This window comes from Engraulis encrasicolus, unplaced genomic scaffold (assembly GCF_034702125.1).
Source record: "Engraulis encrasicolus isolate BLACKSEA-1 unplaced genomic scaffold, IST_EnEncr_1.0 scaffold_54_np1212, whole genome shotgun sequence".
In the NCBI taxonomy this organism is placed as follows: domain Eukaryota; kingdom Metazoa; phylum Chordata; class Actinopteri; order Clupeiformes; family Engraulidae; genus Engraulis; species Engraulis encrasicolus.
In genome coordinates this window covers 45,001-57,551 of record NW_026945862.1, presented here as the reverse complement: position 1 = coordinate 57,551, position 12,551 = coordinate 45,001, and the positions used below count along the sequence as shown (strand labels likewise).

The following is a 12,551-nucleotide window of genomic DNA, read 5'->3' as shown; positions in this document are numbered from 1 at the left end:
ACAGTAAAGTACAGTACAGTACAGTACAGTACGTGTGGAGCCAGATGACAACATACAGTACAGTACAGTACAGTACAGTACGTGTGGAGCCAGATGCCTTCAGACTCCTGACAACATACAGAACAGTACAGTACAGTACGTGTTGAGTTGTTGGTGTTGACGCCACATCTGTTCGGGAGGCCGTGGATGTCAGGAGCCAGGCCGTGCCGTCTCTCTTGCTCAAGCTGTCAGCTGACGTCTACAGTCATTCACACCACTGCTATGTCAGGGCGCCTTACAAAGTGCTTAATATGATGCACTGAAACTTCACTTCCTGTCACCGACTCAGAACAACTACCAGCAAAGCCTAAAAACACCTAAAAAACTACCAGCAAAACCTAAAAACTTGTCTGTGTCCTGGGTTTGATTGTCAAGACCGTTGTTATCACATCACTGTAGTATAGTGTCTTTTCGAGCTTTATCTTACTGAAAATCAACCACTTTCCTAGATCTTTTTTTTTACTTTGGGCCTATGCACTGGCTGCATTTTTTTTAGCTAAAAGCACAACCTTGACCAACATTAGAATGCGGTACTGTAGCCCGGAATTGCTTCGCCATACAGTACATACTGACATGCCATGGGCATTTGATGTTCCAGTTTTCATTTTACACCACACCATTCCTTTAAGATCATGTTTTGACAAGTGTGGAACAGCACTCAAAATAGAATGGCATCTGAACATGATTATCACATCAGCCCATCCTCTATTGAAGCTGGCAAATAAATTCTCCAAATCTCTCAGAAAAAGTCCCATCTGATAAGAAGTTCACTACAATACTATTACCAAATATACAGGACAATCTTTCTGGAGCGTAGCGGCAAATTGTGGGCAGTTTGTGGCTCCAATGGACAAAGAATTCCAATTGAGAAATGGCAGCTTGGTGTCGCAGACTTTAATTTCAGCTTTCATGTGGACTTTGGTAGTCCTGCACCCAATCTTTTTGAGACAGATGTGCGTGTTTCTTCCTTTGTTACACTTGGTGTAGAGCAGGGGTCCCCAAACTTTTTTTCTCTGGGGGCCACATTATCGTTCCTGACTGTGATGAGGGGCCGGGATCAATCATGTGGGCTGTATACTAGGCCACTGCCTGTTATAGTCATACTTTCTAGCACAAAATAGTTCATCATTACAAGTGATTTGCAAAAGAAGTGAGTACTTCAAATGTTTTTGAATTTGAAATACCACAGGTATTCCTTTTAACTTCTAATAGCCATGTAAAAATAGCAAGGAAAGGTAAGAAAAATATGATGATAGACAGTTTATGAGTGATACAATAGAAATGGTAGGCCTGTTTATATTACAGTGAGATGAGAAACTATCTGAGAAACTATAAGAAATATTTTAAAAATATATTTCATCATTATTTTTTTTCTGTGAGGACGTCTTCTTTGGGCCAGTTCAAATAGTGAGGTGCAGAGAAGTGGAGGGCCGGTCAAAGAGGCCTGGCGGGCCGCATTCGGCCCCCGGGCCTTAGTTTGGGGACCCCTGGTGTAGAGCATCCCCATCTCTGGCTGCATGTATACGCCGTGTCGTCAGTGGACTGCTAATTCAAGGCTGTCAGAGGCCAGAGACCAAAGACTGGCTCCCAGGCACCAACTGCTCCCCATTCGTGCTGTTCTCAGATGCTTTCCCCTAGCTTAAATTACTTATTCTTATTATTTTTATTTTTATTTAATTTGTTTTATTTTATTTTATTTTATTATTATTTTTACCTTATGTTTTATCTTAATGTTTTTAAATGCTTTTTGACTCTAATTCATTTCCTTCTTTCTTCCCTATTTCCTTTCATTTACATTTGTTAACTTTGTGAAGCACATTGAGTTGCACCTGTGTATGAAATGCGCTATATAAATAAACTTGCCTTGCCTTGCCTTGTGTGTGTGTGTGTGTGTGTGTGTGTGTGTGTGTGTGTGTGTGTGTGTGTGTGTGTGTGTGTGTGTGTGTGTGTTGCTGTGTTCCATTATTCACCCTCTGTACTGTGTACCTTGTTTGAGTGCAGTGAAGTACCCTTTCCATACGGTGGCCCAGTAGTGCAATCAATGTTTACATTATACAACACAAATAAACAACTTTGAAAACAAAATTACATTGAGAATACACACTTACATATTGAAAACAAGTTGACATTTCACAAAACACATTAACAAATGTAAAAACAACTCTACAAAACACATAGGGCAACTGACATTAACAAGTTTGAAAACAAAATTACATTTGCATTACACACTTTCATCTTTAAAAAACGAATTACTATTTCATAAAACACATTAATAAATGTACAACAAACAAAACAAAAAACAAATCTAAAATACATTACAAATAATCTAAAATACATTTCAATGATCTGACAAAAAAAACCTTTGATACAAATCACATTAACAAGTTTGGAAACAAAATTAGCCTACATTTACAATATCTTACTTGAAAAAAAAAAAAATTCATTAAACACATTTGCAAATGTGAAAGCAAATGAACAAAACACAAAAGCAAACTGTGAGACACATTTACATTTCACGAAACACAAAGCAAATTAACAAAACACAAAACACAAAAGCAAACTGCGAGACACATTTACATTTCACGAAACACAAACGCAAACTCCAAAAACACATTACATTAACGAAATTTCTTACGGAAGTAAGAAATTTCTTACGGAAGTGAGAAATTTCTTACGGAAGTGGTGTAGGTGCCCAACGCGTTCCTCCTGCCTGATCCGTTCCCATAGAGGTAGAAAATAACACTAGAGAGGACACAGCAATTTGCGACAGCACTGGGAAATGGCAGCTGGAACTTCCTAACTTCCGTAGGTAGTGTAGGTAACTTCAGGCAATGCAAGTCAATGGAGAACACGCCCACCCCTGTCAAAAAATTGACTAAAACTCTGTGAATATGAAGTAACACATTAATCAAACACCAGATTTGAAATGGCAGGCTAAATATCTACTAAAATCATATGAGTCGATAAAATACATTTAAAAATCAAATCATATCTTTTATGAACATAGTTAGCAACACACTTCAACTATTGTCCTTGTATAGTGTGTTGATGGACATTTTCACATGATTAAGCCATTTTTGACAGAGGTGAGCCTTGTTCTCCGTTAATTTCCAGTTCTCTGATCTACCTACAGATAATGGCCGCTACAGATTGCCGTAAAAAGGGGGGCGGGGTCCTCTCTAGTGTTATTTTCTACCTCTATGTCCGTTCCCTAATGGGGCGTCAGGAAAGCGGACGTGACGAAACAGGAAATAGTGAGGAATAATTACATAGGGTGCATCCCAATATGTGTCCTTGCCTCCTCCCCTTGTGCTTGTCTCCTCGTCCCGCCTCCTGGCCCCTCCTCCGTGGAGAAAACGATAAAGTTTCCCAGCTGTCAGCCTCGCCACAACAACTTTTGAGGGACTGTTTTTCATTCACCATCCCAATTGCAAATGAGAAAAAGACTTTACAATTGAGCTTTTGCAAGATATTGAAATATAATGCTGTTGTCAGTGATGTCATCATGACGAGAAGTAAGTGGAGGAGGCAAGTGGAGGAGGCAAGGTCACATATTGGGATGCACCCATACTTTCAGCGAGTGGATGAGACGGTCGATGCGGCGAGTGAAGAGCATTCATTTTTTAGCATTTATTTGATCGTTCTGAGAAAAAGTGTCCGGTAACATACACACACACATGTATTGCCCGTCTTGTGGCCTTTGCTTCATTCGCCTTATTCACCCGGAACGTTCTAAAGACGTTGAGGGGTACACTTCAGGGGTACATTCGGCAACGCACCAGCTGTCATAGCGCCTCACTGTTGTGTGCCCAAATCGTCCTCAAAGAGAAAAAATCCTACCGTGGACAGACTTTCCACCGTTTCCACAAAGAGCAGGCACTTCGCCGTGAATGTATAAATCAAATCAAGAGGGATCCTGGTCCATATTTCAAGGTAAGAGGCAAAACTATGTTCAATCATACGCATTAGCTAGCACAAATAAGCTAGCTCGCCAAACTTGTCATGACTCATGTAGCCTAATGAAGCGAATGCCTCGGTGAAATAAAAAAAAATATGAATGTGTAATTACACAACGCTACATTTATATGATGTTTCCAGATCGCTATTTCAAGATTATGCTTTTAACTGTGTGGTAAGCGATCCGATGGCCACTGATTTTGTGCTACCAGAACTAGTAGCATAGTCCTACGGATTCCCAGATTCACGCTCCCATCTCATTACACTCCCATTTCATCTCGCTCCCACTAGCCAGACTAACGGTACCACCGCCATATTACGGAGCCAGTTATCTTGTTGATGTTAGTTTTTTGTTTCTAACCCTAACCTTAACCCTAACCCTAACCCTAACCCTAACCCTAAACCTAACCCTAAATTGCTTGTATGTGGCAGTATATGATAATACGTGAAATATAATCGGGTGGGGACCGCAAGTCCGGGAGTGATAGAAACACCGGGGACCGCACGTCCGGGAGCGAACTCCGTTGGGAGTCTCAGTCTGTATGCCGTCCTACGTGTGCCAAAATCAAGTTGTTTTGCTAACGAACTAAAATGCATACCCTGGTATTTATGGTTACAGATCAACGCTGAGACCAAGGTTTGCTCTGAGCACTTTGAGAAGCAGTGTTTTGTAAAGACCGCCCGTTGAATCACAAAGCTTATAAAGGATGCTGTGCCAACTTTGTTCGCCTGGACTTAAGAGAGGCCAAAGAGGAGAATCATCATTCGCAGACCGAGGTTAGTTTGTTCAGTCAATATTCAACTGACATGTGTTTACCAACCCTCTAATAATAATAATAAACTGAGAATAGTTAGCCATAGGAATAGCCTACATTTAAATTTAGACAAAAGACTGGAGAATTAATGTATGTGCTGGAGATATATTTGTTTGCATTGATCATGTCCTCCTGAGTCATGAGCCAAAGATTTCAAACTGTGATGTTATTACATTGCATTACATTTCACTTAGCTGACACTTTCATTTTATTCAAGCTAGAGGATTAGGCCCTACAGTAAAGTTATGATCCCAGACAGGGAGACTAGAGCAGGGCAGTCATGGGTGAGCGGTTAGGGCGTCAGACTTGCATCCCAGAGATTGCCGGTTCGACTCCCGACCCGCCAGGTTGGTGGGGGGAGTAATCAACCAGTGCTCTCCCCCATCCTCCATGACTGAGGTACCCTGAGCATGGTACCGTCCCACCGCACTGCTCCCCATGGGGTGCCACTGAGGGCTGCCACCTTGCAAGGGTGAGGCATGAATGCAATTTCGTTGTGTGCAGTGTGCAGTGTTCACTTGTGTGCTGTGGAGTGCTGTGTCCATGGCCGTAGCCACATATGAGGTACCTCCCTTATTTTTAGAGAAAATAATATTTTTCATACATGAAAAGGGGATCTTCTCCAGAAATCTTTTCAGCTGCAAAACATACTGTAAACTGTGGTCATACTAGTAAATATTAGTTCATTATTTAGCAAATATTCATGAAAAGACCAAAATTGGCACACAAAAAACAGCATAGTTTCAATGAGCAACATAGTTACAATAGATACTCCGGGCAACATCCTACACAGTGCACCTTTAAAAATTTGTGGTGTGGTGCGCTGCGCGTGCACTATGGACCTCCCTTATTTCAAATTCCTGGCTACGGCCATGGCTGTGTCACAATGACAATGGGAGTTGGAGTTTCCCAATGGGCTTTCACTTTCACTTTTCTTTCTCTCAAGAGGTGCACTTTTTGTTGCATTCCGCTTTCCTCTTTTGCAGTAATACTCTTAATGGCATAGGTCCAGAGCCGTCCATTAGGAGAGTTGTGCCAACCGGGGACCAGGAAGTCAGTTGGTGATGTGATTCACTTAGATTAAAATATTTCTAAACAGCAACTATGTGTTCGCTGTAGACCAACACAGAACCATTACATAACAAACAAAGAATGTTTACCACATTGTCTGTGTGCTACGGCCACCGCCCAGAGCTAAAGTAACTAGCCTACTTCTATTGGAACTCAAGTCAATGGAGATTTTTGTGTAAAACGCTCCATGAGGCTCCTTGAGAGCCACCATTGCTGTGGAAAGATTGGACCATAGAGGTCTATGGGAGTGACGTAACTCTCATATTAGACTGCTCTGGCATAGGCCAGTGTGCTGCTGACCACATATTTCTTCCACCTGCTTGGTATGTGATGGAACTGATGTACGCCAATATGAAGGGGGCCTAGAAAGAATTTCTATCGCCCATTCTGGATGCATGATTGCCTGTGTTGTGCTCTAAAGCGACTGCCTGCCATAAAACGGAGGACTTCATGGACTGCCCCCCTGTAACTCTGTTTGGACTACAGAGGGTTAGCTCCATCAAATTCACTGCACATACACCTGGCACCTTCCACTATCACCCCATACATTTTGGTGAGTAATGCCCTTCACAATCCTGACTTACAGGGGATAATCACCGTCTTGCAATGCCTTATAACTACGGGTTGCGAGAATGTGTCTGCCCCCTGTATGTCTGGATTGCTAAGGGCATTACTCACCAAAATGTATGGTGCCAGGTAGTGAATTTCATGGAGCTAACCCTCTGTCGTCTAGAGTTACAGGAGAGCAGTCCATGAGTAATTTGTTTTATTGCAGGCAGTCGCTTTAGAGCACAACACCAGTAGCACTGTGCAGTAGGATTCCTTTAACTTGCTTAATTTCATCAAACGAATGCAGGCTGTGTTCTATCGTACCCCGGTTACTGGAAGTAGACCTGGAAGTCGTAGCCTAATCATACATTGACTGCGCAGCCCAAGTGTTTGAATATTTGCATTATTTTAAACGGTGTCTGGCATAACCTAAAATTAGCCCTTCAGACAATGCATTTTCAAACTGGTGCCGTGCTGCGATAAGTTTGACGGCCCTTGATTATGTGATTCCATTTGGTATGGTTGCTTGGTGGGTGCGGCCTAACAAATTGACATTTGAATGAAAAATGGTTAGCCAGGGTATACAAATACATTCTTTGCTTTTATGGTTTGATTAAGTAACCCTACAGCTGTTATATTGTTATACTGACATGTGTGTACCAAAATAATTAAAAAACGGAGAATAGTTTGCCATAGGAATACATTTAAATTTAGACAAAATACTGGGGAATTAATATATGTGCTGGAGATATATTTGTTTGCATTGTTGACTTAGTTATTACCATATTTGTCAGGGTATGGTTACAGTCCCTGGAGCAATGTGTCAGTGAGCAATGTTAGGTGCCTTTCTCAATGGCACTTAAGCCATGGAGAGGTCAGGGGTATTCGAACCTGCAACCCCCAGATTAAAAGACCAACTCTCTAACCACTAGGCCAGTGTTTCCCAACCAGGGGTACGTGTACCACTAGGGGTACGCGAGCACACAGCAGGGGGTACTTGGAAAATTTTAATTTTAACAAACATATGGAGCTTAGTTACATTGGGATGGAGAAAGCGATACTCAAGCGGTACTCATGGCACAATGAAAAGGCTTGGGGGTACACAAGACAAAAAAGGTTGGGAAACATTGCACTAGGCCACGGCTGCCCTGTGTATGTTGTGACTCTCCTGTCCTGTGTGTTTCTTTTTCAGTACGGATTCCATGGAGGTGGATGAAAACCAGCCTGATGAGAACCAACCTGATGTGAGAAGGGATGCCTTGAGGTAAGTTAATGAATTGTATTTAGTTGTGCCATAGTTTGTAATTCATTACTGCATTCAGTTTTATACCGGTTAGGAATTGACAGTTTGATCACAACTAGTAGTGTTGTCTTTTTGCCCCTCCAGCACAGATGTACCTCCTCCACACCCGTACCATGATTATGCTGTTCCACCGCTGACACCAGAGGAACAACTTGAGGCGGCTCGCAAGCACATCATTGAGCAAGACAAGTTAATAGCACAACTCAAAGATAAAGTGTTCAGTGTGTCAAGATTCCAGTGTGATGATAGTCCGATGTCATTTTACACAGGATTCCCAGACTATGCCACCTTTAAAGCTGTATATATGGCTCTACAGCCCACAGCCACAAGCATGGTAGGATGGAGTCAGGCTCAAAGGCTTAGACAAACAGAGGTACAGGTCATTAGACAGGCATTTAATATCTCCAAACTAGCAACTATGGACCAGTTCTTTCTCTGTTGCCTCAGACAGGGGTTTGCTGAGCAGGACCTTGCGGTGCGCTTTGGTGTGTCACAGTCAACTGTGAGCAGAATCTGTCACCTGGGCTAACTATCGATACTTCATGTTAGGATCTCTCCCCATTTGGCCTTCAAAAGCCACAGTAGATGAATGTATGCCTACTTGTTTTCAAAACACTTACCCAGACACCAGAGTCATTCTAGACTGTACAGAAATATATGTGCAAATGCTTAGTTTGAAGGTACTTAACTCCAAAATCTATTCCCATTACAAGGGCAACCCAAATTTCAAAGGCCTGATTGGAATTGCCCCGTCTGGTGAGGTGTCATTCGTTAGTGACCTGTACACAGGCTTCATATCCGAGAAGGAGATTACAGAATTGTCCGGCATCCTAGCAAAATTTTATGGCGTCATACCCATGACACTAGTAGGCTCTGTTAACCAGATGTGGGCAGTGAGTGCAATGTTAAACTTCCAAGGCCCATTATTCTGAAATTCTGAAAAATTCAGTCACAAGTGAAACAGGAAACATACATTGAATTGATGTTTATTTGTACAAATCTCTCATGCTTCAAATGTACATGATATTCATGATATATCATCATATTATACGAAATGTTCTTATACTAAATGTTGTTATTATATAATAATGTCTTGTATTATTCATACATCATTTCTCTTTGAAATTATAATAAACAAACCTGTGAAATGCAATCATTTGTTTTTGTTTACTGACTTTTTGTACAGTGCAGGCAGGAAGGAGGAGGAAAAAAAACTATCAAGTTTAGCGTTCATCTCTTGGCCATGGGAAAGCTCCAGCTGTAATAGATCAGAATACAAAACATTAGAAAAATGTTGTGTACAGCATATGGGTCGATGACATTTTTTGTGGCAGGTCAGGTGATATCTCAGCTAGTACCATATTGTATAAAATAATGTACCACCCTGATACTGATATGTTTGTAATACATGGCCAGATTCATATTTAGGCCTAAGTCCTTTTTGAAAGTAATTTATGTAACAGTAGTGTAATGCCATGCATTTTAAACATAGTAATATTGTAGTGTACAGGATTATTTAATTATATAACACTGGTAATAACTAGAGTAACTAACTCCAAAGGCACCATGACTTCAGTAGCCTACAAACACAGTACAGTAATCATGGACACTCAGTGTACCGAAACTGACAGAGGGTAGAGGAACACTGCTTGAAAAACTGTTTCCAATACAGCAACAAGTCCCAAAGTACCGATATATTTTGCCATTTTGGAATTATTTTGTCTGCTATGCTTACTTTCTTATCACCTCACCATACATGGCCATCTCTGATTCTCCCCCCCCCATCAACACTTTGCCCTGTCTGGTTATACTATTTGACATGCAACATGTTTAATCACCATGTTAAACGCGTGGTGCTGATATTAGGCCTATAGACAGGGGAAGTGTATCAGATCTAAACATGTAGGAAGCAGTTGACATTCACATGCACACCCGTGCCTCACAGATGCCGTAATACACAAAAACGTTTTTTTTTGTGTGGTGTTACATTTTACACATAGCTCGATTGAAGCTCACCTGAGTAATGCTCTTCCTAGAGCTCAGAAGGCACAGCATCCTTTATAAGCTTTGTGATACCACAGGCGGTCTTTACAAAACACTGCTTCTCAAAGTGCTCAGAGCAAACTTTGGTCTCAGCGTTGATCTGTAACCATAAATACCAGGGTATGCATTTTAGTTCGTTAGCAAAACAACTTGATTTTGGCACACGTAGGCCTATACTGGTTCTTGTAGCACAAAATCAGTGGCCATCGGATCGCTTACCACACAATTAAAAGCATAATCTTGAAATAGCGATCTGAATGAATGAATGAAACTTTATTGTCATTGTACAGGTACAACAATCATATAAATGTAGCGTTGTGTAATTACACATTCATATATTTTTTTTTATTTCACCGAGGCATTCGCTTCATTAGGCTACATGAGTCATGACAAGTTTGGCGAGCTAGCTTATTTGTGCTAGCTAATGCGTATGATTGAACATAATTTTGCATCTTACCTTGAAATATGGACCAAGATCCCTCTTGATTTGATTTATACATTCACGGCGAAGTGCCTGCTCTTTGTGGAAACGGTGGAAAGTCTGTCCACGGTAGGATTTTTTCTCTTTGAGGACGAACATTTGGGCACACAACAGTGAGGCGCTACAAAGAAAATGGAATCTTGTACAAGAACGACAACTAGCTGGTGTGGCCAGGAGTGGCACTGCAGCTATGTTATCGCAGCCAAGTAAATAATGAATGGGTGCCAATGGGGCTGTACGCTTCTCTTAGAACTATCTGCCCGTGTGATTTTTTCCCTGGAAACAATGAAGTCGCGTTCGATAGATATGAGTAAGTGAAAGCATTTGCCGACACGTTTGCATCTTGTCAAGTGTTAGATTCGTGAAAATGACCCTTATTTCAACTATAGCAATGACATAACACGTGACAATCGACTTTACGGCATACGCCATTTGTTTTGTAGTTTTAAGTCTGACTTCAGATGTCGATGTGTTTAAAGTTATGTTAGGATTGTTGCGGACACCTGTTATTTATTGCATTTAAGGTGGTGGAAAAGCGGCATGTGTACATGGGGTAAAGGAAATGACTGCGCTCATCCTTAAGAATTTGGGCACCTTCAATTAACATGTTGGACGGTGGTGGGGGTTGAGGTGTGTGACCGTAGATGTCTCTGCTAGGAGGATCAGTCAGAGTACGTCTCTCGTCAGCTCTGGTCGTGAATAGTCGCAGAGATTCCTCAGCCAGCAGGTATTAGCCGAATGCTAGCGTGTTGCAGGACAAAACTAACACGTCTTTGGGAGAACAAAGCCATGTCAGGAACCTTTAACTTCACTTCTAATACAACTTCCATGATAAGGTACAGAATGTGCACACATCTTTACAAACCAGAGAACAGAATCGTCACAAATCCCTGCTGAGCCATTTAGCCCAATAGGCTCCCATTCATCTTTTACTTGGCTGCGTGCGCCAACGGGGCTATAATGGGAGCCAATGAGAGACGGCTATCTCATAGCTTAGAACATTTCTGGGCGCTATGACAGCTGGTGCGTTGCCGAATGTACCCCTGAAGTGTACCCCTCAACGTCTTTAGAACGTTCCGGGTGAATAAGGCGAATAAACAAACGCCACAAGACGGGCAATACATGTGTGTGTGTATGTTACCGGACAATTTTTCTCAGAACGATCAAATAAATGCTAAAAAAATGAATGCTCTTCACTCGCCGCATCGACCGTCTCATCCACTCGCTGAAAGTATGTAATTATTCCTCACTATTTCCTGTTTCGTCACGTCCGCTTTCCTGACGCCCCATTAGGGAACGGATCAGGCAGGAGGAACGCGTTGGGCACCTACACCACTTCCGTAAGAAATTTCTCACTTCCGTAAGAAATTTCTTACTTCCGTAAGAAATTTCGTTAATGTAATGTGTTTTTGGAGTTTGCGTTTGTGTTTCGTGAAATGTAAATGTGTCTCGCAGTTTGCTTTTGTGTTTTGTGTTTTGTTAATTTGCTTTGTGTTTCGTGAAATGTAAATGTGTCTCGCAGTTTGCTTTTGTGTTTTGTTCATTTGCTTTCACATTTGCAAATGTGTTTAATGAAATGGTAATTTGCTTTCACATTTGCAAATGTGTTTAATGAAATGTTTTTTTTTTCAAGTAAGATATTGTAAATGTAGGCTAATTTTGTTTCCAAACTTGTCAATGTGATTTGTATCAAAGGTTTTTTTTGTCAGATCATTGAAATGTATTTTAGATTATTTGTAATGTATTTTAGATTTGTTTTTTTGTTTTGTTTGTTGTACATTTATTAATGTGTTTTATGAAATAGGAATGAGTTTTTTAAAGATGTAAGTGTATAATGCAAATGTAATTTTGTTTTCAAACTTGTTAATGTCAGTTGCCCTATGTGTTTTGTAGAGTTGTTTTTACATTTGTTAATGTGTTTTGTGAAATGTCAACTTGTTTTCAATATGTAAGTGTGTATTCTCAATGTAATTTTGTTTTCAAAGTTGTTTATTTGTGTTGTATAATGTAAACATTGATTGCACTACTGGGCCACCGTATTTCCACCCTCCGCAATTCACGAGGCGAGTACATTCCGATTCCCGTTCTGTCTGATACACTTAACGGAAATGACGGTTGGTCGCGTGTCATCCGAGTTTACCAACCGCCAATATGCAATTCAACACGGAAGGCACTGTTCGTTATGCTAACACTTTTTAAAGTTACCCCTGCCTCTAATACACATGGCGATTGTCTTTGGAATCAAAACTATGCTGTTATCACGGAGATTCAACCGTTTGACAGATCTGACACT

The 12,551-nt window shown here is 41.0% G+C and overlaps 2 long non-coding RNA genes across 2 annotated transcripts; one reads left to right on the top strand and one right to left on the bottom strand.

Annotated features, from left to right (window-relative positions):
• Nucleotides 1-3,866: 3,866 nt before the first annotated feature.
• Nucleotides 3,867-8,602, top strand: LOC134444397 (uncharacterized). Its single transcript, XR_010033956.1, has 4 exons — nt 3,867-3,972; nt 4,616-4,773; nt 7,624-7,695; nt 7,819-8,602. It is a non-coding gene; the product is annotated as an uncharacterized LOC134444397 (long non-coding RNA).
• A 275-nt stretch (nt 8,603-8,877) lies between these two features.
• LOC134444396 (uncharacterized) lies at nt 8,878-10,376 on the bottom strand. Its single transcript, XR_010033955.1, has 3 exons — nt 10,235-10,376; nt 9,751-9,877; nt 8,878-8,992 (listed from the first exon to the last, which is right to left on the bottom strand). It is a non-coding gene; the product is annotated as an uncharacterized LOC134444396 (long non-coding RNA).
• Between the last annotated feature and the right edge of the window lie 2,175 nt (nt 10,377-12,551).